At 64.9% G+C, this 26,539-nt stretch overlaps 1 protein-coding gene across 6 annotated transcripts in view; it reads right to left on the reverse strand.

The window, feature by feature from the left end:
* The window catches only part of RBFOX3 (RNA binding fox-1 homolog 3), a 200,936-nt gene that overhangs the window by 68,806 nt on the left and 105,591 nt on the right, over positions 1–26,539 (reverse strand). For 5 of the 6 annotated variants that reach the window (XM_059731946.1, XM_059731947.1, XM_059731943.1 and 2 more), the window contains exon 3: positions 18,194–18,234. The exons of the other annotated variant lie outside the window; for it this stretch is intronic. The gene's annotated coding sequence lies outside the window, so the exon portion shown is untranslated. The remainder of the gene's footprint in view (positions 1–18,193; positions 18,235–26,539) is intronic. 6 annotated transcript variants of the gene reach the window in all.

The following is a 26,539-nucleotide window of genomic DNA, read 5'->3' on the forward strand; positions in this document are numbered from 1 at the left end:
AGGTAGGTCGGGGGAGCACACTGGGGCAGGCAGGGCAGAGAAAAGGGGAGGCTGGGGACCAGAAAAGCCCCGGCCGGGTCCAGTCCCGCTCCGAGACTCTCCTGCGGCCCGTTTGGAGCACAGCTCCGTTGGATCGGCTCTTCTCTGCTGCCACCGAGGCCACGGTACCTTCCCCTGCCACGGGAGCGAGGGCACTTTTGGGGCTTTCATGCCCGCTGCAAGCGAAGCCTTGGACAGGGCGCAGCAAATTGGTAAGTGGGGCTCAGCGCTGCTGCCTCCAGACTGCGGTGGGTTTCGAAGCTCCCACACCTCCCCGCCTTGCCCCAAGGGCTGCGTGGCATCCTGTCCCTGCGGCCCTGGCTTCCGGCGTCTCGCGTCGGGGCTGGCAGAAGTCACGTGGAAACGACCTCTCACAACTGGCAGCTGGCGTGCGCCCTTCGTCTGGCACTACCGCGAGTTCGAAGCCGAACACACCCAAGTGCTGGTAGGTGCCCGGGCCAAGCCGCAGCGTGCAACTTGCCCGGGCACTTCCATCCCAGCCCATCAGACCCAGCAGTGCTTTCCGCTCTCTTCGCAGACGCGTGAATAATGACAAGGAGAACAAGGCCCATGAATCACAATCCCAGCATAATGGATGGCGCCCGTTGTGAGTAATAAACTCCCCTCTGTCTGGGCATCCAGAGCGCTCAGTCACAGCCTGGCTCCTCTCGCCGCTTTGTGCTGCAGCCTCGTGCGGGCAGCGCCAGTGCCCTCGCCCTCGCCCTCTGCTTTGGTAGTGAAAGGGGATGCAACAGGAGCCGGCACGTCCGCCCACCCCGTGCCCCAGCGGCGTTCTCCGGGTGCCGTGCCCAGGGGGTCTCCTCCTGCAGACGGGCTGCACTCCTCTCCGGGAGGGCTGCCTCTACATGCTCTCCCCCGTGACAGGGGCTTCTGCCCCCCAGACCGCCCTACAGTTCCCCAAGCACAGAGGCAATGCTCCCAAGTCCTCCTGACGGTCCATCCACGCCCATTAATGGGCTCACACACCACTTGTGACACGCTCCCACGGCCACGTCTGCCTCCATACGCCCAGGCAGACTGTGCAACCGGCACCTGGACTCACACCGATAAATCTCCCCACCTGCCCCTCTTGCCATGAGCCCACCCACGCGAGGTATCCCCCTCTTCCTCCTTGCCACGGGGATCCGCACTTTTACACAGTCACTGGCTCTGCTCAGTCAACGCGTCTCCTGGCCCGATCGGCCCACCTCTCCCAGCTGGATGCCCCGCAGCCTTTCCGGATATCACGGGACCCTCGGCATCCACCAGCACTTGGGACCATCCCCACTGCAAAGGGACTGGACTGGCAGCTCCCCACAGCACCCCGGTGCCGTGAGCACTGAGGTCCGAAGCAGCTTGCAAGTGTTGATGAAGCTGGCCCGGGCTCCGGGAAGCAGGCACGTGCCCCAAACCGCGATCCTCCTCCTCCAAAGCACCCTGTTGCAGGGACGAGCACAACAGGAGCCATCGGCAGACGGATGGTGCTGAGCTTGCAGGGCACTGCTGCTGCAGCCCTCTGCCCCGTGGTGTGCAATCCCTGCTGCTGCTCTCTGTTTTACCTCGGGCCCAACATCTGACATCCTTGCTGCCTGGTGCCAGCCCTTGCTCCTGCTCCCTTGCTGACTACTCCCCATCCCTTCCCACTTGGGAAGCTCCTGCTGCGTTGCTGATGCCTGGTCACAGCTGCCTCCCTGCGCGCTGCCCCCGGGAGAGCAGCCCCTGCGACTCCAACCAGCATCTTCCCAGGGAGCGAGTGCTGGGCACCGCGGGCCGTCCCAAAGAGGGGCCCCCGCAGCCTCCCTGCTCTCCTCCCCGGCTGCGCCCCTCTCTCCATCTCTCTGCAAAGGGCTTCCTGGCCGTCATCTGGTTTTGCCACTTTCTCCCTCGCCGTGCAGATGCAGATTCCTCAGCTGCTTTATTTGTTCGTGAAGATTGCAACAAAAATCTCCTTTTTTGGTTGTAAATTGTGAATCCCACTTCCATATGCAAGCGGTGCCATCCCTCCTCGCAGTCGCCCGGGCCCTGCCGGGGGGGATCTGCTCAGCCCTCGTATCTGCCTCTCCCAGGGGGCTGCTCCTCCCTCCCCTCTGCCAGGGGCGTGAGCAGGTGCCAGCCTGCAACGGATCATGTCACGGCAGCCCCCAAAGCAGCCAGGAACGGCGCAAGTGTTGGGGCACAGACCCCCATGGCAGGCAGACCTCTTCCCCAAGTCCTCACCAGGCCACGCCAGCATCCAACACTTCTCCCCTTCCTGGAGCTTTGGTGATTTGGGGGTGTCCAGGAGGATGAAGGCACATAGGTGCACTCGGTCTCGGTGCCAGGACATGAGGAGGGGGCCAATACAGCTCCAGAGCTGGAGAGCCAGCTGTGCCCACGGCTGCAATCCCCACGGGGATGGCCGCAGGACAGAAGCCAGGCAGGCAAAGCCACTCTCGCGGCACAACCGCAGCTGTCGGGCCTGAGCCGAAGTGCAGGGAGGCCGGCGGAGACCCCAGGCTGGGAAACCCACTGATCTCTGCCAGCCGCATGCGGCCACGTCTGGGCTCCCGACCGCGCACAGGAGTCCGTCTGCTCATTCTCGCCCCGCGACTCCTTGCAAGATCTTCATCCCACTCCGGGGAGCGGCTGCAATTGCACCAGGGACGCGGCTGGTCCATCCCAGGTGCTGCAGACAGCAACGCCTGCTGCTGCGCGGGCACCCGGCCCTTCCAGACCCTGCACAGCCACGTCACCTGTGCCGAAGCATCCCGTCTGCCGCAAGCGGAGCCTTCTGGGCATGTCTCGGCTGCAGCGGTCCCACTGTGCCCCAGAACCAGCCCGGGGATGCTGCCGTGTTAAATTCCCAGGCTGCAGCAGGGACTTGAGGTTGGGCGAAGGCACCAACTGGGAGCCAAGGGGTCTCCTGGAAGCTGCGCCCACCCGGGGCCAGGGCTGCGGACTGTGTCTGGGCAACGATGTTTTGGAGAGCACCCTGCACCCACATCCCCACGCCTGTCCCACAGGCCGCCTTCCCCGGCAAAATGACAAGCACGCTCCAGCCCGAGCAGGAAACAGCATCTAACGGCAGCTCCGCAGGCTTCCCAGCCATGCGACGAAGCCCGGAGCGATGCCCCCTGAGCCCGCAGAGCGGGCACGGCCCTTCCCGGCATGCAGTGCTCAGCGAAGGAGGCACCGTCCTCCCTCAGGGAACACAGCCCCTTCTTGGCATAAGCTGCCCATGAGCTCATTGCTGCCAGAGCCGGCTGGCAGGATGCTGTGTCACCGGCGCACGCCCGGCTGTACTGCAGCTCCCGTGGCTGCTCCCGCCGTGCATGATGTCTGCCTCTATTTTCAGTCGCTGCACAACTCGCCACAATTGGCAGCCGGTGTCCTGGAGAGGGCCAGGCCGGGCAGCGCCAGGAGGGCTGCCAGGCCGCGCTAAGTGCATTAGCCGTGCTCGGTGCGTCAGGGCTTGCACAACGCTGCCGCGGCCATTTCCAGAGCCTGGCTGCAAGTGTCAACGAGGAAGGAGGCCTGGCCCCGCGCCACGTGCCCTACGGCCACGCTCAAGCCACCTTGCCCAGCTGCCCACCTTTCCCCCTGCCCTCTGATTTCTTGCAGCTGGAAGATGGAGCATCCCAGGCGGGGCAGGACAGGACCTCGCTTGGGCTTCAACCCCACACCGAAACAGCCACGCAAAATAAGGGAGTCGGAGCGCCCAAAACAGCAAACAAAACCCTTTCCAGAAGGCGAGGCATTGTGTGGCCGTGCTAACACTTGGTTTTAATGGTACGTTTACCGGTAATTCATGCTTCATCCAGTGGAGCCCCAACACAAGCCTCTATGGCGGTCACACGAGCGGCAGATAAATGGATGCCACTTAGGGCTAAGACAATGCACGCTGGATGAATACCGCACAGCAGCACATGACGGATGTGTTAACAGGCCGTGTTTGCTGTACAGGAATCAGCGGCACATTTGATAAGGCAGCCCCGAGAAACAGAAGTGAAGGGACAGGTAGATCCGCCGGGCCCTGACACCGGAGATTAAGCAGGTACGCTCGGGAATCTGTACCCACAACCTCTATCTGATGCGATGCCTGCAAAAGTCACAAAATGCAAGGAGAACGGTACAATTGGTGGCTCGAACAGGCCACGAAGCAGCCACTAAAGAACCAGCAACTGGGACCATCTCAACCCCACCCCCGGGACAGCGCAGGGGGCAGAGAAGAGCTAAGAGGGCCCCGACCGCACTGGGAGCCTGCGAGGATGGAGGGAGCAGGGGGAGCAAAGGAGCACAGACCGGCCTGGCCCGTCAGCAGCTCCAGGGTACGAACCCGCACGCCCTGGAGCCCTGCATCCCCAGGCCCAGCTGCGGGCAGCAGCACGGGAGGAGCGGCCGCCCCTAGCGGGGAGCTGGCCGGGAGCAGCGGGGAGCCTTGCCAGCTCTGCTGCAGCCCAGCAAGCTAAGAGGCAGCGAGCCCGGCTTCACTACAGCTTTAGCAGCCTACCTGCTCGCAGGAAGACCAGCTTTCTGGATGCTAATGCTGGTTGATTGAACTACATGAGGCTGGAGATTTCTCCCCTCCACCATTTTTCACTTAAAAAAATTGGAGAAACTGTGGGGCTCTCGTGGCAGACGCCTGTTCTGGAAGGAAGCGGCTGGTGTATATTATATTGTTCTGGTACCGCATCACAATCTATCAAAGTCGGAGTCCCCAGAGCAGGAGAAATCAAAACATCATGAATAAAGTGCAACTTTCCAACTCCAGCAGGCTGACAGTGTTAGCGAAAGCCTCCGAACATGCAGTGTTTTATTGATGCTTTCGTCTAATAAAGTCAATGCTGGCCTAGCTTCGCTGCCGACAGCGCATTTGCTCAATTAGAGGAGAACAAATAAGGCAACAGGCCAACATGGCAGCGGTAAACATGCCACAAAGCGAGCGAGCGAGCGAGGGCTGCGGCGTCCAACGCGGGGCAGCTGCAGCTCCCAGCCATGACCCCCCGCATCTCTCGGTGCCCCTCTCCCCTGGGCGTGCAGGGGGCTTCTCCAAGGCATTTCCCCCAGTCCTCTTGGCCTGGTGCCTGCTGCTTGTCCTACTGCATCGTCCGGGATGCCGAGAGGTACACCTGCGCACGGCGTGCAAGCGTGCGCTCACTGGCCCACAAACACCACATGCATGCATCTGTGCACCACCACAATCGGCACGGGTGCTGCCAGCCCCAGTCTTGCACGGTGCTCCTCGAGGCGAGCAGCAGGCACGGCCCGTCGCCAGAGAGCCCGTGTCTCTGCCAGGGCCGCGGTCGTGGTAGCAAGAGGAGGCGATGGGAGCAGCCCCAGAGCTGCTCAGATCCTTCTGGGCCAGGCACAGACACCGCGGGGCTGCTGATGTGGTGCGACTTGGGCCTGGCCCCCTTCTAGTCTCCTCTCCCAGCACCGAACAGCAGGAGCCTGGGATGCCGGCGGGGAGATCACCACCCTCGTCGCGGCGCTGGGCTCACACCACCCCGGAGCAGACGCCGTGGAGGGAGAGGCTGCTGGGTGCCTGCCAGGCGCCCGCACCCATTACCAGCACTTCGGCACGCAGCGAGCTCACGAACTCAGGAGCGTGGAGCGCGCCCGGCTCCCCTCGGGGCAGCTCCAGCCTGGCCTGGCAAGGGGAAGAGAGGAGCCAGACGAGGGGGCGTCTGCTCCCGGCTCCGTGCGGTCCAGATGAGTCAGGGCAGCGTAACCCCGGTGCCGGGAACTCGGGCATCGGCGCCAAGGCTGCGGGCGGCCACGAGCCGGGTACCCCGAGCCAAAGACTCGCGACTTCTCCCCGTGACCAAGAGCAACCGTCCGGCTGCAGCGGCACAACGCAGCCCCCTCCGCGGAGCAGGGCTCTCCTTCACACCTACCCCGGGCTGCAGCGAGGCGAGCTCCCCTCCTGCCCCGCTGCCGGCGGTCCCCAACGGGGATAATCCCCCCCTTTGTCGCAGCACCTCTCCCACCTGGGAGCAAGGCAGCCCCTCTCCAGCGCTCCCAGCCCTTGCACGGGTGACGGGCTGCCGGGGCCAGGCGGCTCGCAGCTGCGCTTGCCCGCCGTGGAGTCGCACTCCTCAAAATACTGTCCGAGAGGTAATATTCCACCGTGAACAAATTGACTCAATTAAATTAACGCTGGCCTCCGTGCCCCCTCCCTACCGCGTGTTTGCTCAATTATCTCGGCCCCGAGGAGCGGCGGGGGGAGGGGAGCGGGCGGACGGCATTGCTGGAAGATCCAGGATGCTTGGAAAAGGAGAGCGGCAGGCGGGGGCGGCGGGGAGAGGCAAGCCAGAGACCAAGCGAGCTGGCACGGACATGGGCATAAGGGTGGCGGGGCCTTCCCGGCTCCCCCGGGGTACGTAACCCCTGGACGTGGGCAAGCCCGGCCGACACAGGGCATCGATACCAAACCCAGGAGCAACCCAGGGTTGCCTCCTGGGGAGCCTGGCCCAGCTGGCCAAAGGCAGAGCCCAGATGGTTTAGGAGCTGCAAGCAGCAGGGACCCCCTCTGAAGCCTGGGGGCCGCGTTGCTGGCGGCTCCGTGGAAAGGCCCAGATCAGAGACAGCCCGAGCTGGTCTTTCACAGGCTGGCTCCGCGCCCAGGGCTGCGTAGTCTCGTTAGCCCAGTGCTGCACTGATTCTCCTCCCAGACATGGCGGGGGCACGGCCAAAAAGGGAGGCTTGGCTCAGAGCAGCCGGGCACGAGGGAGGCTGCACGTCCGCCTTTGTCACCGGGGCGCACCCGCCTCCTGGCTCACGGCCCCCGGGACGCGCCCCGACACGGAGGGAAGAGCAGAGCAGAGGTGGCCGCAGGCTCCCAGGCCGGCCACCTCCTTGGGAGCGCGGGGGCCTGAAGCGGCAACTCGTGCCCCATCCCTGCCCAGCGGGGACCGGGGATCCAGCCGTGCCACCATGCCGCTGATGAAACATGAACGAGAGTGATGGACATGCCTAGCTGCTTCCATGGTGCCAGGGCTGGGGCCATGAACTGGGCTGCAAGCAAAAGCTATTGCCTTTGCTGTTCCCTCCCAGGGGCGCTAGGCAGAGACGGCCAACGGGGTCAAAGCCACAGCTGCCGGCATCCAAGCCAGCAAGGCCTGGGCAGCTTCAAGCCCAAGCTCCTGTCCTCCACCCGCCTGCTGCTGGGGCTCCCCAGCCGCGCACAGGTCTAGGCTGGCACCAGCCAGGAGCCGACAGTGCCACGTGGGCCAGGACTCAGACACGGACCCGGGCCAGCCTGCCCGAGAGCGGGTCCTTGCAAACCCCAGCGGTCAGGGACCATCAGGGCCTTCCCGCTGCCATCGCCTCTATCCGCTTTCCCTCCCGGCAGCTCGCCTGCCCTTGCCCCTCCCCGCGCGTCGCCTGTCCTCGTGCTGCCCCGCGCCCCGCTCTGCAGAGCTGGTCCCCGTAGCTGGGAGGGAGCAGGGCACCCGTACAGCAGAAGGATTTAATTGCATGTCAGAATTAAATCTCTCCTGATGAAGAACAATTCAGCCTGGCTCTGCCTAATCAAATTAACAAAGTCTTTTTTGATTTTCAATTATCTTCTTTGCTGGAACACTTTATCCCGAGCTCCTGCCATGCGCCGACAAGCCCCGACTAACAATGAAGGTGCTCGCTGCCTTCGCCCAGGCGCGGTGACCACGGCCGTCCCCAGCCTGCTGCCCCTGGACACGCAGGATTAGCAACCCCCCGTCTCTCCCGGGAAGCGTCGCCAGGACAGCTCTGCCCGAGCCAAGGCAGCTCGGACCGGCTGCCTCCCCCTCCCAGGGCTGGGTATCGGAGCTGGAGGGCTCTTTTCTGTGCCGGGGATGCCCTGCATCACCCCCTCCGCAGCAGCAAACGGAGGGTCTATTCCCAAAACCCCAAAGAAAAAGGGCAGGGGGAGGGAGCCAGGCTTCTCCTGGGGCCACGGTGCTGGTGGAAGAGGCCACGCAGGAGCCCAGCGGGCCCTGGCAAGGCCCCAGTGGCAGGCGTGACAAAAGGTGACTGGCGGCAGAGCCCAGAGCAGCGCGGAAACTTTAACGAAGGAACCGCAGCAGCCACCACAGGTGCAGACAGACCAGCCCCGGGATGGGATGCGAGGACGGACGCCAGAGCACGGCTGCACGCGTGTGCACATGCATGCACAGAGGACCGGGAGGGAGCATGGCGCCGGGCACCTCTGCAGCAGCCAGGGAGGGGTGCAAAGCTCGTTCCTGGTAGTGCGGAGAGCCCCCACCAGCCACAGCCAGCCCTTGCCAAGAGCAGCTCAGGGCGCCCGAGTCCTCGAGGAGCCGAGCCACGGGGCAGCTCTGCAGCGTGATCTGCCTCCCGTGCAGCCGCCCCGCAGAGCCGGCCTCGGGCCCCGGCGTGCTCCGCTGGCTCCTGCAGCACAGCTTTGCTCAGCCAGGCCCTGGGGGGCCGGGAGCTCCCCGCAGCTGGGAGGAAACATTAAGCGCTGATGGCAGGACAGCATGTCTTCAGTGATGCTCATTTAATTAAAAGAACATTGAGGTTGCTCAATTACCCGGCACGCACGCACGCACGCATCGGGAGCGGGGGCACCCCCCCGCGAGGGGGCCTGGGGTAAGGGGCACCACTGCCTGCACTCGCCAGACAGGGCACCCCCTTCCCCGTCCGCCCCGGGCTGGGAGCGGAGCCCCAGCCTGCTGCTAGCCAGCTCCCCGCCGCAGCGCCCGGGTGCGATCACTGCAGCGAAGCTTTATTAGGTTTCCGCGGCTCTTTATTAAACCAGGTCCATTGGAAACGCTTTTAATTTCTATCGATCGCCGGGTTATTGCAGCTGCTTCCTCCAGCCCGGAGTCACCGGGGGCCCCCGTCTTGCTGCCAAGCCCCGAGCCGTGCAAGGGGCTACGGAGAAAGCGGTGCAGGGCCCGGGGCCTGGAGGAGCTGCGCTGGGTGCTGGGGGGTTGCTGCTGCGCTTAGCACGTGGGCTCGGGCTGGGCTGGGCCCTGCGCTGCTACCCGGGCTGCGAGGCTGGGGCTGCGCGCGGTGCTGCAGTGCGCTCTAGCGGCTCGCCAGCAGCCAAGCAGGGCGGCCAGGCCTCCCTGCAGCCCAGCCCCAGGCCTTCCTCTCCTGGCCTCCCTTCCAATTGTGTGGGGGCTTCTGCAGGGCACAGTGCCCAGCACCTGGGAGGTGGCACGGGGAGGGCACACAAAGACCCCTCGCCATCGTGCCCAGTGGGAGAGAACGGGGGGACGCCAGCCCTGGGCAGGAGCAAAGCCAGGCACGGTGGGCCGTACGGTGTGGCGGCAAGGCCAGGCAAAGCCACGTCGGGCTCTGACCGAGGCCACGTCCCTCTCTGGGGGTGTCAAAGCCCTGGGCTCGCTCTCTGGGCAGCTCCCTGGCACCAGTGCTGCCTCCCTGCTTGCCTGGGGTCCAGGTACCGGAGACGCAGGAGGCCTCCCCCACAGCGCGAGGGGCCCAGCGCTGGCACCTGGCTGCCCGCAGCATCCAATGAAGGGAGGCATGGGCTTAGGGGAAGCGGTGCCCTGGGCAAGCTTGTATTTCGGCGCCCTTCCTTTGAGGTTAAGCACGTAGTCGGCTTAACGAAAGGTGCAGAGAGAAAGCCCTGGGGGAGCTGCTGGGCTGGATCGGGAGACGGGCTTCCCCGCACGGGAACACGAGGAGCGGGGGCTGCTGGCTCAGGCAGCAATAGGATTCGTAGAGCCAGTGGCGGGCGCCGCTCCCATCCCACCTGCTCCACCCTGGCCAGCAGGTAGCAGCCCCTCCTCATCATCACCCAGCCCCACAGCCGGCCAGCTTCCACCCTCCCGCGTCAGAGGTGCGGCTGCAGGGAGAGGCAGGGGCGCAGCCTGGCGGGGAGGTGGAGGCAAGATGCATGCACGATGCACGTGCACGTGTATGTGTATATCTATATGTGGCACCTCTGATCATGGTGCCCTGGGTGCTCACACACCTGTAAGACCATCCGTGCGCAGACTCACAACACCTGGTGCTTTACACCTCTGATCAGTTAGTCTATCAGGTGCAAATCCTGCCTTCTGCAGGTTTCAGGCTAAGAGGCTTCACTACCTCCTTCTGCAGTCATCGCCGGCGGCTGAGCGGGCAGCTGCTGCCATCTCCTGGAAGAACGCGGCACGGGCGGGGGATGCACTGGGCATCCCTGCTACGGGGCTGGGAGCCAGCCACCCCCCGGGCTGCCCTGCCCTCCAGGCCGCTGGCGAGGGGAAGGCCTGAATAGGTGCAAGCAACAGCTAGTGGCACGGCTGCTTCTCCAGCCCGCTCCCCTCCGGGCTCCCCGGGACTTCACGTTTGCCTGCCTACGGTCCTGAAGAACGACTCGCAAGCAAAGGCCGCACGTGCAGCGGCATCTACAATCCCCTGCGTACCTACACGAAGCCGCAGGGAGGAGGCGAGGTGAGGCAGCCGGGCTGTTCCCGGCTGAAGACGGCTGCCTGGCACGGCCCCGACAAGCCCAGCAAGGCTTGTGCTGCATTGCCGCCCGCTACAGATCCGCCGGCTCGGAGCGGCTAGGCCAGAAAAGCCCCGAGCACCGGTGGAGCCATCCGGGGGCCAAGTGACCCATCCTCAACAGAGCATGAAAGGGCTCGGTGCGTAGCGCCCGCTCGCTTCCAACCCCGCAGGGAGAGGAGCTGGCACTGCTGCCCGTCCCCTGGGAGGGCCAGCCCTGGCAGGAGAAGCCCCTCAGAGGGGATCTGGGCACAGAGGGAGAAATTAAGGCACCTGGCACCAAACTGTGCTTCCACGAGCCCGGCTGTGAGCGAGGGACCAGGGCTGGAGACAGCCGGTAATTAGGGCGATGCCTGTGCCATTGCCTACAGTGCTGGCCCATGGGCCTGCTTGCAAGCCGATGGTTGCCTCTCCCCGTCTCCTGCCCGGGGGCTGGGCGCAGACACGGCATCCCCTGCCCTTGCAGCCTGCACCCCCTGCGCCTTCACCCGCGGCCCTTCTGCTTGCTGCCAGCGGCCTGGAGAGTGCAGGCGCCCGAAGCCCTTATGCCGCTAGAGGTCTCCTGCCTGGCTTGCAGAGATCCTGGCCCATGCAGCTGGTTCCCAAGCAGCTGATACCCGCTTCTCATCCCACCTTGCAGCACAGGGACCCCTGCCACCAGGCCCTGGCTGGGCTGGCAAGCTCGCTGCGGCCTGGATGCTGCCTGCATGGCCGGAGGAGCGCCCCGTGCCCCCGGGAGCCTCCCTTCACCTGGGATTCACGGCAGGGCAGGTGCCAGGAGGAAGCAGCTACGAGGCGCTTGGAGCAGAGAGCACCTGCTGCTTTGCAGACAAAGCCGTGCTCCCCCCGCCCCTGTTGATCCTCCCGCTGCTCTGAGCAACGGGTCGGGCAAGGGGCTACAAGGGTCTGGGGGATTTCTCCAGCCTGCAGCTGATGCAGGGAGGACAGCGGTCCGCACCGCCGTGGGCAAAGGCAGTGCTGCCCCGGCCCAGGCTTCCCCGGCACGCTGCCCTGCGCGTGCTCCAAGCAAGGGCTGCTCCGGGCTTGGCAGATGCTGGGAGCAGACGCCTAATGGAGGCCATCTGCCGCATTTCACGGGGAAGATTACTCACATGCACTGGGACTTTAATTTAATCAGCTGGCACCAGGCGGGCCGCGGGCTGTCGTGCGAGCAGGTGTGAGCAGGGCCGGCTTGGGGCAGGGGAGAGCGTTTTGGCACCGGGCATGACACCCGTGGGGCACCCAGTGACAGCCGGTGGCCAGCGCGATGCTGGCATCGTGGGGATGCTCAGGACATCCCGAGCTCTCTGCCACGTCCGGGGGTTTCCACCCGTGGCCAGGGGAGCACGATCAAAGCCACCACAGCGTGCACAGACCCTTTGTGCAGAGGGGGCGAGACCAAGGGGGGCTTTGGGGACGAGCCGGCCGATGCATGCCGAGTGCTGGGACCGCCGGCGTCTGCACTTGGGGATCCCGAGCCCTGGCAAACGGGTGCCGAGCGCCTGCCTGACTTTGGCCTGGCTCCCTGTTAACCAGCATCTCCCCCGGCTGGGAAGGAGGTGCAGGGGGGCGTTAGCCGATTCAGACCCCTGCCCCGTGGAGCCCAGGGCCCAGCTGTGCAGGGGGTCTCGTGGCGGGGCTGCGCATGGGACAACACTGCTCCCTGGGCCTCCCATTTCCTCGTGCTTCAAACAGCAGAGCTGCAAGCTGCAGGGCAGGTGTGACGCAGGCTCTCATGCCAGCCGTGCCACCGGCCCCGTTAACACCCAGCTGCCCCAGACCCACCACCCCAACCCTCCTGCTCTCACTGCCGCAACGACCTGGCTCGTGCTGCCCGGCTGTTCACAGGCGAGCGGATGCGAGCGAGGTAAGTGCGTTGGTGAGCCGGGTGCCGGACACACTGTCCGAGCCGCAGCCCAGCAGATGAGGCATCTCGCTACCAAGCTCCTTCAGCAGCTCTTCAGAAGCAGGCAGCTCCTGCACGTTTCCATCCAGGTCCCCAAACCCACCCGGCCCAGTGCAGAGATGTGCAGGCTACGCGCCAAGGCGAGCCGGCCCTGACCCTCACGTCTGCCACGCATGGGCCGTTTCTTAGGAAACCTGACCCCACCGCCAGGCCTCTGGCGTGGTCCGAGCCCTGCCTTTCGCCTGGCCGAGGACTGAGGACCTTTCCTGGCTGCCGTCCTTCTCGCGATCGTGTCCCTTCAGAGCAGGTTGGAGCATCGAAACCGTAGCAGAACATGAACCGTGGAGGGACCCGGGCCCGCGCCACCCTGGCACTGCAGTGGGACCAGTGCACGTGGCACTGGTGGGAGAGACGAGACCGGTGCGGGAGAAGATGAGGGAACCTGCTCGGACCTCCCCAGCTCACTCCCGCCCCGGTGCCGGCCAGCCTGCTCCTCCTGGAGCTCCTGCAGCACCACCATAAAAAGATGTCAACGTGTACTTTCACACGCGACTAAGCTGGTGAAACAGCGACTTTTGCCACCGTTTCGTCACGTGCACCTAGGCAACGCATAACGTGCACAAACGCCCCTAGAGCTCCTGCTGGGCCCGGGATGGGTAACCCAGACCGTCCCACACGTGTGCATGCACGGGGCGGGAGCCTGACCAAGTGTAGCTCCTCCCGACCATGCCCAGGGGCTCGGAGAGCCCGGCTGGTGCCACGCAAGCCCTCCCTTGGAAGAAGAGGTGCCACGTGCGGGCAGGCACCGAGAGCCAGGGAGCCCGTAGCAGGGACGGGGCAAGCTCACCTCGTAAGAGGGGGCTACGGGGATGGAAAGAAGGGGCGGGAGGGAGCAGGAGCCGCCTGGCAGCCGCTCACGTGAGCTTGCACCTTCTCTGCCGGTGTGGAAGGAAGGAAACCACCTGCGAAGGGAACGGGGCGCGGTGACTCATGGCTCCTGATGCGCGATGATGACTTAATTATTTTCCTAACTGGGAAGAGAGGCTTGCTGACAGCAGGTGCAAATTAATTCTCCACTGTTTTAGGGAGCGATTGGCCCAGGACAGGCGGAAAACTGGAAAAGCTCATTAAATCGGGAGCGGGGTGGAAGCAACGGAGCAGGGAGTTTGTTTGCACGAGGCTGACGGATACTAACGATTCCCGGCGCCGGCGCCCGGGCTCCCCGCGGGAGCTGAGCTGTCTCCGCGCCCGTCCCCCCAGACGGCCCAACAGCGAGCGCGGGGAAGCCCTGGGCTCCCAGGGGAAGCGGGGCACGCTGCAAACAGGCTGCCAGCCAGATGTGCCAGTCCCACGACTGATGCCTGGTGTCTGCTCCAGACGGGTGCCCCTGGAGGGATGCCTGGGAGCGGTCAGCGGAGGTCCCGGGCCCGGGGCACCGGGAGCTTCAAAGGGTCTGTGCCCCCCCGAGCTCACGGAGGGGGCCTTAGGGTCGTCTGCCCCAGGCTGGCTGCAGCAATGAGACCCTCCAGGTGACCCCATGGGCACGTCTGTGGGCACCCGCACACGCGTGGCCTTGCTCTCCTGCACGGACCTGGCACCCCCGGATGGGTGGGAGCATCCCAGGCAGCCCTCGAGCCTCAGCTCAGCCATCAGGAGGGGAAGAGTTTGTGGAGCGGTTGCCACAGTAACGTAGTTAGCCGTTTCTGGCCCGATCCCAGCATTTTGTTCTTCCCCCGCCCCGCCAGGGTCTCGCCCGCCTCCTCGGGCGCCCAGCTGGCTGCACGACCCCGTCCGTGCACCTGGGCCGCGGCAGACGCAGGCTGGCAGGTGGGTGCACGCACCTGTCCCCGGCAAAGTCCCGCGCGGCTCGCAGCGAGGGGCAGGTGTGCTGGAGGCCCGGATGCAGGGGGCAGCGCGGGGTTCAGGGAGCCCTGGCATTGGTCCCGTGGTAGGGAGGGAGCGCTGGAAAGCAGGCCAGTGCAGCGTGGCCACCGCTGTCCCAACCTGCCTTCCCCCGAGGCACGCAGGACACGGCGAAGCAGGCGCATTCGCTGCACGCACCAGGGCGATGCCACTGGAAATGCCCAGCTGCAAGAGCTCAGCCTGTTGCACTTGGCCCCTGGGCAGCTCCAGGGCATGGCTTCGTGTCCCTGGCTGTGGTCCCAGGACTTGGGGACGTGGGGCTCTTCCTTCGGTGGCTCTCCACCGGGCCTGCGATCTGCAGCATCCTACCCGGGCTGGCTGAGGCCGCCCCGTGGTGCCTCAGCAGCCCCGGCTGTCCTTCACGCAGCGACAGGCTCTCATGCCAACATGCCCCAGCTTCCTGGTGCTATCGCTTAGCAGACCTTGAAGCCAGCAACGGCCCCTCCTGCCATTCTGCCGGGTCTCCCTGCACGCAAGACGCGGGTGCAGCCCAGCTCGCACCCCTGCTGCAGCAGTGCAGGCCCGCGGGCCGGCGTCCTGGCCATCTGCTTGCACCCAGGGCCCTCCTCCCCCCAGTCTGGGAGCTGCACCTGCATCGCGGTGCCCCTGCCTGCTGCCCCGACACCTGCCCACCGTGCCTGGGGAAAGGGCCTGGATTGCTTTCCATCCATCATTAACTCCCTTCTTCCTCCTCGGAGTTTGGGATTACACAAAGGCTGACATATTCCCGGTCCTGCACAAGTGCGATTAATTAACAAACATCCCCTCTAATGCCTCCACGCGTAATAAGATGCCTGGGTGAGCCATTACAAACCAGGGAGGTGAGCTAGCCCCCCTTACCCAGGTGGTGTCAAGCCTGGGCACCCCCTTAAAGGAACCAGCCCTGCACCCTGGTGCCAAGAAGCCCAGCTTGTGACGGCAGCAGGAGCCAACAGGCCCCAGGGTGGGAGACCGGTCCCCAACGGGCACAGGCCTGATCCAGATGTAAAGCCCCCGGGCAGTCCCAGGGCCCGACATCAGGCCTGGCAGGGACTGCCCAGGCAGCCGCCAGGAAAGCACTTCCTAGGGACCGGGTTTCCAAAGCCAGCAGGGCCAACGCTACCCATGCAAGTACAATGCAGGACGATGCACTTCTCACGACACGGAAGCCAGATGTGGGACAGCTGTTTTACCAGCCACGACCGGACCGTGTTCATCAGTCCGGCTGCAAACTGCCCTCCTGAAGGTTATCACCCGCCACTCCGGTGGGGCAGCTACCGGGAGATTGCCATCTGACGCTCTTGGCAAACACGCCCCACGGGTACGAGCGGCACGTGCCAGGCAATAGCTGCAAGCACGGAGGGGCGCCGTACCACGGTGCCAGCCATTCCCAATGCAAAGGCGGGCGACCTTAGGTGAGCCCTTCGCCGCTGCTACCCACCTTGCCATCACTAGCAGAGAGCTGGGAGACGGTGGGGGCACACTAGGCCTGGGCGGGGGCCCTGGCAGGGCTGCGCCGGGGCAGATTGCATGGCAGATGCCTGCCTTTCAGTGGTGCTTTCAGCCAGTCTGTTTCCTGGGCACCAGCCATCACTTCAGCAGCCCCATCCAACGCCCTCATCTTCCGGGCACCTTCCCCCGGCGAGAAGCGGGCCCTTCCCTTGCAGGCACGGCGGCGCAGCCTCGCGGCGCGGGAGGAAAATCGCGGTAAACAAAGTGGCTGTTGCTGTGGAAACCATTAAAAATAGCTCCCCCGCGCTCCCCCCTCCGCGCCGGGTCTCGTACAGCTGGGCCCCTTCATTCCATATTATTATTACTTTTTAATTATGAATCATTTCCTCCCTTCTATAGGAAGATGGATGAAAACACCGAACTTTCTAAACGAACCCCCTGTAGGATATATTTCAATATGCAAACGAGGGCAAGCGCTCGCGCTGTCGTGTTTACGCCACCGGGGACGAGGAGATGTCTCGGCGTTAACCCTGCCCGTCCCACACCGCCTCCTCGCGCCCCTTTTCCCACCCTCCCGGTCTGCTGCAGGAGGGACCCGGAGGGAGAAGCGCCAGCCAGGAACGACGCTGGTCTTCGGGGAGCTTATGCCATCGCTCTGTCCCCACCCTCGCGCGCCCCGTTCGTATCCGCTCGTCAAGGCAGGGACCAGGCTCCCCTCGGCGGGAGGCATTCAGGGCTCCAAACCTGGGAAGCAGCAATGCCGCTGCTAAGGCTTCAGACCCCGCATCCAGCGCTGGGCCGCAGGAAGCTTCGCCCCGCACGGGGAAGGATGGAGGGGGAGAGGGGATGGCGGCCCTGCCCTCGCCCTGTGCCAGGGGCAGGAGGGAGGGTGCCGGCGAGGAGGCTGGCCTGCCCTGCCTGCAGCAGATAAGTGGCTTGGCTTACGTGGACTCCATGCGGGCAAAGGTGGCCAGATGGAGAGCGCCAGGAACCGACGCGCTGTCCCCTACGCTGCCGTGCCAGCCTACCGCACCCGTGCCCATCTGCTCGGGCTGTGCCGAGCCGGCCGGCAAGGAAACCAATAAGCGCAGATGGCAAGGTCGCCCCGTGTCTGAGGTCTACTCACCCAGGCGTCACAGAGCGGAAGAAGAGACCTACCCTGGAGCCAAGGAGACGCACAACTCCAAGGCCGCGCTACGTGCTAAACCCGATGCAAGAGTCCTTTGCAGACGACAGCTCAACGCTGCGGCGTCCAGGGAGGCCGGCTGCCGGGGCACCATGGGGACAAGAGCCGGCAGCATTGGTTCACCACCCTGGCTCCGCTCTCGATGCAGGTTTTCGATGCTTATACCCACCCCCTCCCATGCAGACCCCCATGCGCCCGGAGGGAGCAGAGCACCCCGCGGCACCGCTGCCTGCAGTGCTCAGGTCCCCTGCCAGGATTTGAACTCTGCTCCGTGCAGGTGCTGCAGGGGACGGCTGGTTGCAAACGAAAGGCAGAAGGACCCAGCCCTGCAGACCCCCACACACGCTCACTGCCCTTTTCTCCCAGGCTTAGGCTGGTGGCTCCAAAGGTGAATCAATGAATCGCCTTATTTCTGCCCCAGCGTGCCAGGCTTCGCTCCCGGACCCCAGGTCTCAGTGTGCTTCTCCTGCGCTCACGCCCCCTTGGCCACCCAGCTGCTTTCAGACAGCGACCAAGCCACCTCCAGCCCGTCCCGGATACACCGTGCACTTGACTGAGCTGAAGCCTCTCCTCCTAAGAGGGGTTTTCCAGGCTTTTCTGAGCCCTTTCCAAGCTTTCTGAAGCGTGGGCACAGAACCCAAGCAACGGTCTCACCAGTGCCACGCACAGAGACGCCGTCCCCTATTCTTATCGTACGCGGTCACCCATCCGGGGCACGCCGTGAGCTGCCAGCGCAGCAGTTTAATAGCTTAGGACGTGGGATGAAAGCAGCCTGGATCCAGGCACCGACACGCGCCCGGGCTGCCGAGACGTCGCTGTCTTGGAGGACGGGAACTCCCCATCCTTTGGGCTCAAATGCAACAGAGGCCAACGACAGCGACGGTTGCTCCAGTTTTTTCTCAGCATCCAGGGGGGACAACACCTGGAGCGAACCCCGCTGGAGACGCTGCCTCCATACCCAAGTGCAGCGCAGCCTGGGCCCGGCCGCCGTGGTGCCCAAACCTGCTCTCCCAGCGGCCGCGAGGCAGGCGCTGCAGCCGAGCGGAGAGAAGGCAGCGTGAGGCTGCGCGGTCGGGGTGGCAGCTCCTCCCTGCGTGCAAGAGCTTGCTCTGTGAAGGGAACCAGCTCTGCAGCCTGGCCTTTCCTGCACAGGCTCAGCCCCGCCGCGTGCATGCAGAGGTCACGCACCGACCCGCTCGTGGAGGAACGCAGCCAGCGCCGACCTGGGCTGGGACCGCGACGAGGCAAAAGGCGGCAGGGATACTCACCGGTCGTGTGGCTCCCGGCAGCAAGCCCGCTCCAGTCAGACCTGGGGGAAAGAGAGACAGGAGAGGTTGGAGCCGGGACCCCAAGCCCCCTTCCCTTCACAGCGAAGGGTTGCAGAGGACAGCCGCCCCCCAGGCCAGGGAGGCCGGGGGAGTGGGAATCTCCCACCCTCGATCGGCAGGAGCCTGGTCCAGCCACAACAGCATCCCACCATCGCCGCCAGCGGTCGCATGCGCTCAGCAGACAAACAGACTTCCCGAGCCCTCCATTAAGCGGGGATAATTACAGCTGCCTCCATCAGGGGATAGCCCTGCCTGGGCTTGGGAGAAAGGATCACGGCCCGATCCCACTAATGCTATAAATTAGCAGGGGGCATCCCAATGGCAGCAGAGTAATTACCAGCCACTGCACCCCCTTCTCCTCCTTGCAGGCTGCCGCGCTCCCTCCCTCTGCCCCCATCATCCTCCCGCTCGGTGCCTGCGTCTTTCCAGGCATATGCTGCCGTTAATGGGGCTTCTGTCACTTTGGCTGCTGGCAGAGAGGCTTTCATCGCGGCAGCCCTCGCGCCACGGCAGAGCAGAGGCTGCCGCCTCGAAACCACCGACAGGGACAAGGTGGTGCCAGGAGACGAGGAACGAGAGCCGCCACCTCGGGGGGACAGCGCTGGGCTCGGCCGCGCCTGCGAGGGGACGTGCGGGGCCCGTGTGCGGCCCCTGGGCTAAGCGGCAGTCACGGCGGCGCGTGCGTGAGGCTCAGACCAAGCACAAGTCAGCGCGGGGCGGGCGCCGTGTCCGTGGCCCTGGGCAGCCCTGCCGTGAACACGCGCCCGTGCAGAGCGGGGCAGAGGGGCCTGGAGCAAACGGTATAAAAAACCACCTTTTCCCTTTGAAGCAGCAGGCAAGGGGGAGGAACATGGGGGCATTGACTCCTGCCAGCACACCCGGTGTTGGGCCCCGTGTCCCCGGGGGCAAACCCCACCCCCCCGGAGCACGGTGTGGGCAGCACTACACGGCAGCGTGGGGCTGGTCACGGCCCCCAGCACCGCCAGCCCTGCTCCGTGTCCAGTGTATCTGGGGGGGTCTCTCCCAGCACGGAGAGGGAGGGGGCGCCGGGCTGTGCGGCTCCGTCCCAGCCGAGCCCCAGGCATCAAGGATCCGGTGCCCGCCCCGAGACCCTGCCGGGGACGGATGGGACGCAGCACCCACGCTGTGATTTATTACGTTGCCGTTGCCTTTGCCAAGCGAAGGAAGGTGCAGAGCTCTCCACGCCCCGGCACAGCTGGGGGACAGCAGGTCACACAGCATCGTGGCCACGTCCAACCGGGCTGCCCGTCCCCGAGTCAACCACTGTCCCCTCGGTGCCTGGCCCAGCCCGCAGCACACAGAGGTGCCCAGGACTGCAAGAGGGCATGGGAGCCTGAGCTCCCCTCCAGCCCTTCAAAGACGATTGCGATCCGGTCTCCAGGCGGCTCCCAGGCCCGGCTCCACGTCTGCTCTGCCATGCCCGGAGCCAGCTCATTGCACCCTCCGATGGTCTCATCCGGCCCCCGGGGCCGAGGCCGGGCAGCGCACCACCGCAGTCCCTGCAGCCCCTGCGGCTGGAGAGGGCTCCCGGGCGGAGGCGCAGCCATCCCGCTGCTCTGCAGCCTGGCGGGCCCGGCCAGGATTCGGCAGCGCGCTAACAAGATGCTTTCGAGCCGCGGTGGTGGAGGGCGCAGGGCTTGGCGGGGGCGCCTGGGGGAGCAGGCAGCCTCATTAAAGTAACGAGGCTGGAATGCACCAGAGCCGAGGGGGCCCTCGTTAAGCGCTGCCTGACTGTGCACGAGATCAACCGACTGAGCCCGGACAGCACCCGCCCCAGCGCCTGTGACCACGCCAGCCCCGGGGTTGGAGGCTCTCCTTGAATGTAGGACTAGGGGTAGGAGCAAACAGCCTCCTCCCCGCCCCACATCACCTGCACGCTGCAGGGATGGCGCCTCACGCGTGTCTGAAGACGTGGGCCCATGCACCGTGCCCGCGCTGCTCTGGCTGGCACGGAGGGGCACCCCCGGGTGCTGAGTGGGCTCCACGCACCACGCTGCTGCACAGACGTCCCCGCGGTGCCCGCATCTCCCGGGGCACATCGCAGTCCCTGCAGCAGCCGCGCACCGGGCTGGGCTCAAGCTGTTCCTGGGGAGGAAGGGCACCTGCTCCATCGCCCCATTTAGAAACCAGCGCCATCTTCACCCCAGCACCTGGGCCCTACCCGTCCTTCCCAAGACGTACGCTGCCCAAGGATGCTGCCTGTACAGCAGGGCATGGCATGCCAGGCCTCCCACCTGCCCGGGGCTTGTGTCCGGCCAAAGGCCCCTGCCCCGGGGAACTCCCTCCGTGCCGTGCTGCCCGTCCGCTCCCAGCTAGCTGCCCGCTTTCCCCAGCCGTCCCTTCGCAGCACGTCCCTGGCCCCTTAACAGACAGCTGTCTACCAACCCCGTCGTGCGCTCCCCGCCCCGCGCTCCCAGGAGCACAAAGGGCCTATTAAATAAATAACGCGGGGCAGGAAGGACGGCGGAGGGACAGGAGCGCCCGCGGCCAGCACCTGCCAGTCAGTGTCAGCCTCAATCACGCGGGCTCTGAGCGGCCACGCGGGCCCCTGGGTGCCGCTCCCCCTCCTCAGCCGTGCACCGAGTGCGAGCGAGTGCAGCCGCGCCAGTTCACCCCTTTTCACTGCCAAAAGGGGAAGAGCAGAGGGCCTGGCCAGCGGTTTGGGGGAGCCCCCGTCTGACGGCACCTCGGGCTTTGGCAATGCCCAAGGACAAGGCTTTCGGGCAGCTCTGGGGCACACGCGAATAAGCCGGTGCAAGGAGAAGGCAGCAGAGCTCCAGGCAGCCGTGACCCTAGTGTCTTTGGCTCAGCTTTGCTCAAGCAGGCTCTGGAGACTCTCAGACCCTCTGCCGGAGAGGAGAGACCAGGAGAGCAGCGCAGGGCGGTCTGAACGAGCCCAGGTGGGACCTGCTCCGGGACTGACCCCTGCTTTGCAGCTGCGGGTCGCTGGCTTCCCAGGCCCGCAGCTCGCCCGTCGCTGAAGCAAACCCATTTGCTGGTTTGAAAACTTCGGCTCGGTGCTCACCACCCGGAGCGGCCGGCGGCAGGTCGTGGCGCTTGGCAAGCACGTGGTCCCCGGCGCGAGGAGCCTGCAGTCCGCGCCGGCCGAGGGAGCAGGACGCAGCTGACGGCGGCGAAAGGAAGCACGGGTTGAGCACAGGCCACATTGCACGCTGTGCGTAAGGGGTGGGATGGGGCCGGGGGAGCCTAGACCTCGCCCGCGGGCGCTGCACCAGCCCCCGGGTGCGCAGAAGGGCTGGGGCTGCCCCGAACCCCAGATCAGAGCTATCGCCAACCCCTGCCCTCGCAGCGCCTTCATGCCCGCCCGCCTCCGTCCTGCCAGGATCTGCATTTCAGCGCGCACGCTCCCTCTGCAGAGCCGGGGGCTGACAAGGTGGAGGCTCTGCCTGATGAAGCGTCCCCGGGCTGCGCGCAGGAGCCCGGCGTGATATATCACGGGGATAAAGCCGAGGGAAAGCGAGACAGGCAATCGGCAGAGGCCGGCTGTAAATCTCGGTTCTGATGGGGCCAGAGATGAGCTGGTTCGTTTATGGGGGAGGGAAGGGGGGAGCGGAGGGAAGAAGCCGATAACAAGAGCTGCGGCGGGCCGGATCCTGCCCCCTCGGCCGGCGCGGGGCCGAGCTGTCAGCGAGACAGAGTGGAAGCGCTCGAGCGCATCATTGATTTTTAATAAAAGCTGGTTACACTGGAAATCCAGCACTTAGCCTCGCGGCCTCCGCCCCGCTTGCCCAGGCTTCCCTCGCCCCTAGCCTGCGGCCACGCTCCCCGGCCACGGCGCGTGCTCTCCAGGCTCGGCCGGGCTGCTTCCCAGCCTCGCGTTTCCGGACAAGACACGGCCGGCCGTGGGCACGGGGGCCAGGCCTCGCTCTGCTCGCGGACCCCAGGACCAGGCTGTCCCCGCAGGCCCCTGCAAAGCGGGGACGTGGTCCTGCCCCCAACCCACACGCACGTGCTCCCTCTGCCCTCCCCACGCTGCTCCCCTGTGGCACAGAGCCGGGCCCGAGCTGCAAGCCCCAGAAACCAGCGCTCCCTCCCGTGCCACCTAGCACCGTCTTGCAGCCGCAGTAATTAAGATCTCCCTTGGGCTGAACAGGGACACCTCCGCATGTCACCATGAAGACGTGGGAGCGAGGACGTGGATCCGCCCCCCAGCTCAGCCACTACCAAGAGATGGGAAACACCTTGCTGATGATCCCTCACTGCTACAGCTACCCACATGCCGGACCAGGCCGCTGGGCCTTGCAAGCAGGGCCGTGCAAACCCCGGGGCTGGGCTCCGTCGGGGATCTGCAGCAGGTTTTGCTCCTTGCTAAATATACGGTTGCACCGCGCTGGCACGTCCAGGGCTCCCGTGCACCAGGCACCCCCGGCACCTGCCTCCCTACGTGCACAGGGTGACACAAGAGTGGGGCTGGGATCAAAAGGCCCCTGCCCCCAGGTACCAGGGACACGGAGCCGGGTGGCGTCTGCAACGTGACAGCTGCGTGCATCACTGGGAGCATGTCAGCCCTCTCATGGCGCCCAATAAGGCTCATCATGAAGATGCACCGGGGGCTGGCAGGGACCTACCATTGCATGCGAGCAGGCAGGGCCTAGGGGAGCTGGGCCGCAGGGTCCCGAGTGCAGCATTAGAGGGGTAAGGGTTGGGATCCCTGCACCCGCGCCCGCGGCAGGGAGAAAAGGGGCTGCCCTGCTCCGGCAGAGGAGAGCTGCGTGCGCCCGCGTGCCTGCCGCCTCCCCGCTGATGTGTCACAATGATGGAGTGCAGGATGCAGGCGCTGTAATGGTTTCATCAACTTAGCTACTTTTTATGAGAAATTTGTTCCGATCCCTTCACTCTCCCTGGCTGCTGTCACTTTAACAGATGCCAGGCCAGGAAGAATAATCACCCTGATAAGAAAACTTTGAACCAGAGCTAGTGACTTCTCGGCGCCGTGGGGGAGGCTGCGGGGAAGCGGGCTCTGCGCAGCTGCTCCGGTCCTGCCGCGGCACGACGGCTGCCGGACCCCAGCGCTCGGGAGTCCCAGCGCTAACTGCGAGGGCGAGAACAGCGCCTCGCCCCGTCGCCTCTCCCCCCGGTCCAGCTCTGCCCACGACTAAGCTCTGCCAAGGCAGCTCAGCCCTCCTCTGCAGGGAGTCTGGCCCTCGTGCCCCACAACCTGGCACTGCACCCCTGGGCACCCCATTGCAACTCCCAGTACCCCACAACCTGGCCCTGCACCCCTGGGCCCCCCATTGCACCTCCCAGTACCCCACAACCCGGCCCTGCACCCCTGGGCCCCCCATTGCACCTCCCAGTACCCCACAACCTGGCCCTGCACCCCTGGGCCCCCCATTGCACCTCCCAGTACCCCACAACCTGGCCCTGCACCCCTGGGCCCCCCATTGCACCTCCCAGTACCCCACAACCCTGCCCTGCACCCCTGGGCCCCCCATTGCACCTCCCAGTACCCCACAACCCTGCCCTGCACCCCTGGGCCCCCCATTGTAACTCCCAGTACCCCACAACCTGGCCCTGCACCCCTGGGCCCCCCATTGCACCTCCCAGTACCCCACAACCCGGCCCTGCAGCCAAGGGCCCCCCATTGCAACTCCCAGTACCCCACAACCCGGCCCTGCACCCCTGGGCCCCCCATTGCAACTCCCAGTACCCCACAACCCTGCCCTGCAGCCAAGGGCCCCTCTGAAGCCGACTGGCGAGGTCTGACAGGGGCTCAGGCCAGAGCCATCGGCCTCGTGTCACGGACGGCAGGACCGGAGCCCGGGAGCAGAGCGATGGGAAACCAGGCTGTCCATTCAGGACACCCCACAAGGCTAAATTTGAGAATTTTTCTTTCCAGCATTAAAGAGGGGTGGGAAGGATGTGGCTGAACTCACGACCCGTAGGACAGCCTGCTCGTCCGGCCAGAGGGAGGTTCACCCTCGCAACAAAACCCACGCGCACGAGGGCAGCCAGCGGAGAGGCACGAGGCAGGCGCTGGGCACTGAACGGCCTGGCTGCGGGGCAGGGGAGGCTGCGGGGAGCCACCTGGAGATGCCCGTTTGCACGGAAGAGGAACGTGCTGCTCCGCTGGAACGAGCTCCCCGAAGGCAGCGGGATGCCTCCCCAACAGTGCCGCGAGAGCCGATGAGTTTGTGGGGCCCAGCCCTTCGGAGAGGCGGCCTGGGGAAGACAGAAGAGGACGACGGGAAAGAAATGGCAGACCTCGTCTGGTGGAGAGGGGTCTGGCATAGACCTTTCCAGGGGCAGGCCCTCCGAGGAGGGCAGGGGGTGGGGGTATGGGCATGGAGGTGGGCGTGCGGGCATGCGGATACACGGCGCGGACTGTGTAATGGGGTTTTAGTGTGCTTTGATCTGCCGAGTGAACCACAAAGGCCACTTGGCAGTGTTGGAGGTAAAGATATAGATATATCTATATAGATCTAGATCTAGCTACCTAGATAGATAGATCTCTCTGTATATAGACATAGATATCTCTCTCTCTCTCTCTCTATATATATATATATATATCTAGCTAGCTAGCTAGCTAGCTAGATATACATATAGATCTAGCTCTGTATCTATCTATATCTTTTTTTCTTTTTTTTTTTGCAAAAACCCCCCAAAACTTGCTCCCATGAAACCCCGTTGCAACTTGAGGGCCACTTGCTGAGGGGTCACCACTCCGCCCCCAAGAGCCAGGGAGGTGCATGCACCGTGGCGTGCGGCAGCGCTTGCTCCAGCCAGCCTGGGTGCAAAGCAGCAGCAGATGCAGGAGGGGCGCGTGCTGGGAGGACCAGGACAGCCCCAGCTCCACGATGTTCACAAGGCCAAGCAGCTCTTCAGGCCCCTCCAAGGCAGAGACAGCCCCCATGCTGATTAGAGCCCCTTAGCTTTGCCGGCCAGCTCTCCCATAGACAAACAGGGGGAACAGCAAAGCACTGGGCTGCCTCCACCCCCAGGACCCCTAACCTGCCTGTGCCACCCCCAGACGCAGCCCCCTCGGGGCTGGGAGCCTCCCGGCAGCTGCTTGGGGGCAGGGGCAGGCGCACACGAGCTGCCAAATGCATCTGCACATCGGGGAGGTCAGCACAGCGGGGGTCCCGCAGCAAACGCAGCGGTGGTCGGGGCCAGCAAAACCCGCACTTAGAAGGACTGAAGGCGCGAGCTGGAGTGCCCCGTGCCCCACAGCAGGCTCCTGCTCGCGGTTCCTCAGCAAGGGCAGCATGTTCCCATTGCGCAGCCAGCCTGCTTGTTAATCTGGCACTCGTTAGGCTAATCACGGCCACCTCCTTCCCCACTTCAGGGAGATGCTAGCACAGCAGAACAGCAGGCCTGGGATCCAGACGGGAAACTCCCTGCCCGGGGGCATGCCCAGCTCGCAGGGCAGGTACCAGGGAAATGCCCAGGGACAGAGGTAACGAGAACAGGGAAGCCAACAGGACAAGCCGCACACACCTGCCGCTGCGGCTTGGCTTCCCCGCGGGCAGCTCGTGCCAGAAGGGGCCGAGGGAGACGTGCCAGTCGGAGCATGCCGACCCCCCCGGAGAGCCAGAGCGGCTGTCTGCCTTTCGGGCACGGCCGCCCCCAACGCTGGCTGCAGCACGCGGCTTCTCCTGGAGAGCGGCAGCAGGATGGGGGGTTTCTGCAAGGCCCCCAGCCCAACATTTCCAAAGACGGGGGAGGCCCTTTGGTGCAGGAAGGGGTGGGGGGCAGCCCCAGCGGACACCGCTGCTCTCAAGCACCTGGCCCCGGATGCGCAGGCGCCAAGCGGAGCCGGTACAGACAATGGCTCGGAGAGTAGAGCTGGTCCTCCCAGTATCACCCTGCACCCCAGCGCGCCGACTCCTGCCCCCGCGAGGGTCATGCCACCCCGCTGCTAGCGTCCTCCTCGCTTTGGATGGGATCCTAAAGCAGGACGGTATCACGAAGAGGGCTGGAAGGGGGCTTGGGAGCTCACATCTAGTCCAACCCCTGCTCCAAGCAGCACCAGCCCCAACTCCATCATCCCAGCCAAGGCTTTGTTGAGCCAGGTCTTAAACACCTCCTGGCTCCTGTCCCCCTTCTTGTCCCCTGTCCCCCCAGGTCCTTTTCTGCAGAGCTGCTGCCCAGCCCGTCACCCCCAGCCTGCACCGGTGCAGGGGATCGTCCCTCCTAAGTGCAGGACTTTGCACTTGTCCTTGTTGAACTTGATTTAGAGACTGTTAGTTGCAGGAAATTCAATTTGAAACCCCAGGCAGTAAGCGAGGGGAACCTGCACTCAGG

The sequence above is a fragment of the Alligator mississippiensis genome, chromosome 8 (genome assembly GCF_030867095.1).
Source record: "Alligator mississippiensis isolate rAllMis1 chromosome 8, rAllMis1, whole genome shotgun sequence".
Classification (NCBI taxonomy): domain Eukaryota; kingdom Metazoa; phylum Chordata; order Crocodylia; family Alligatoridae; genus Alligator; species Alligator mississippiensis.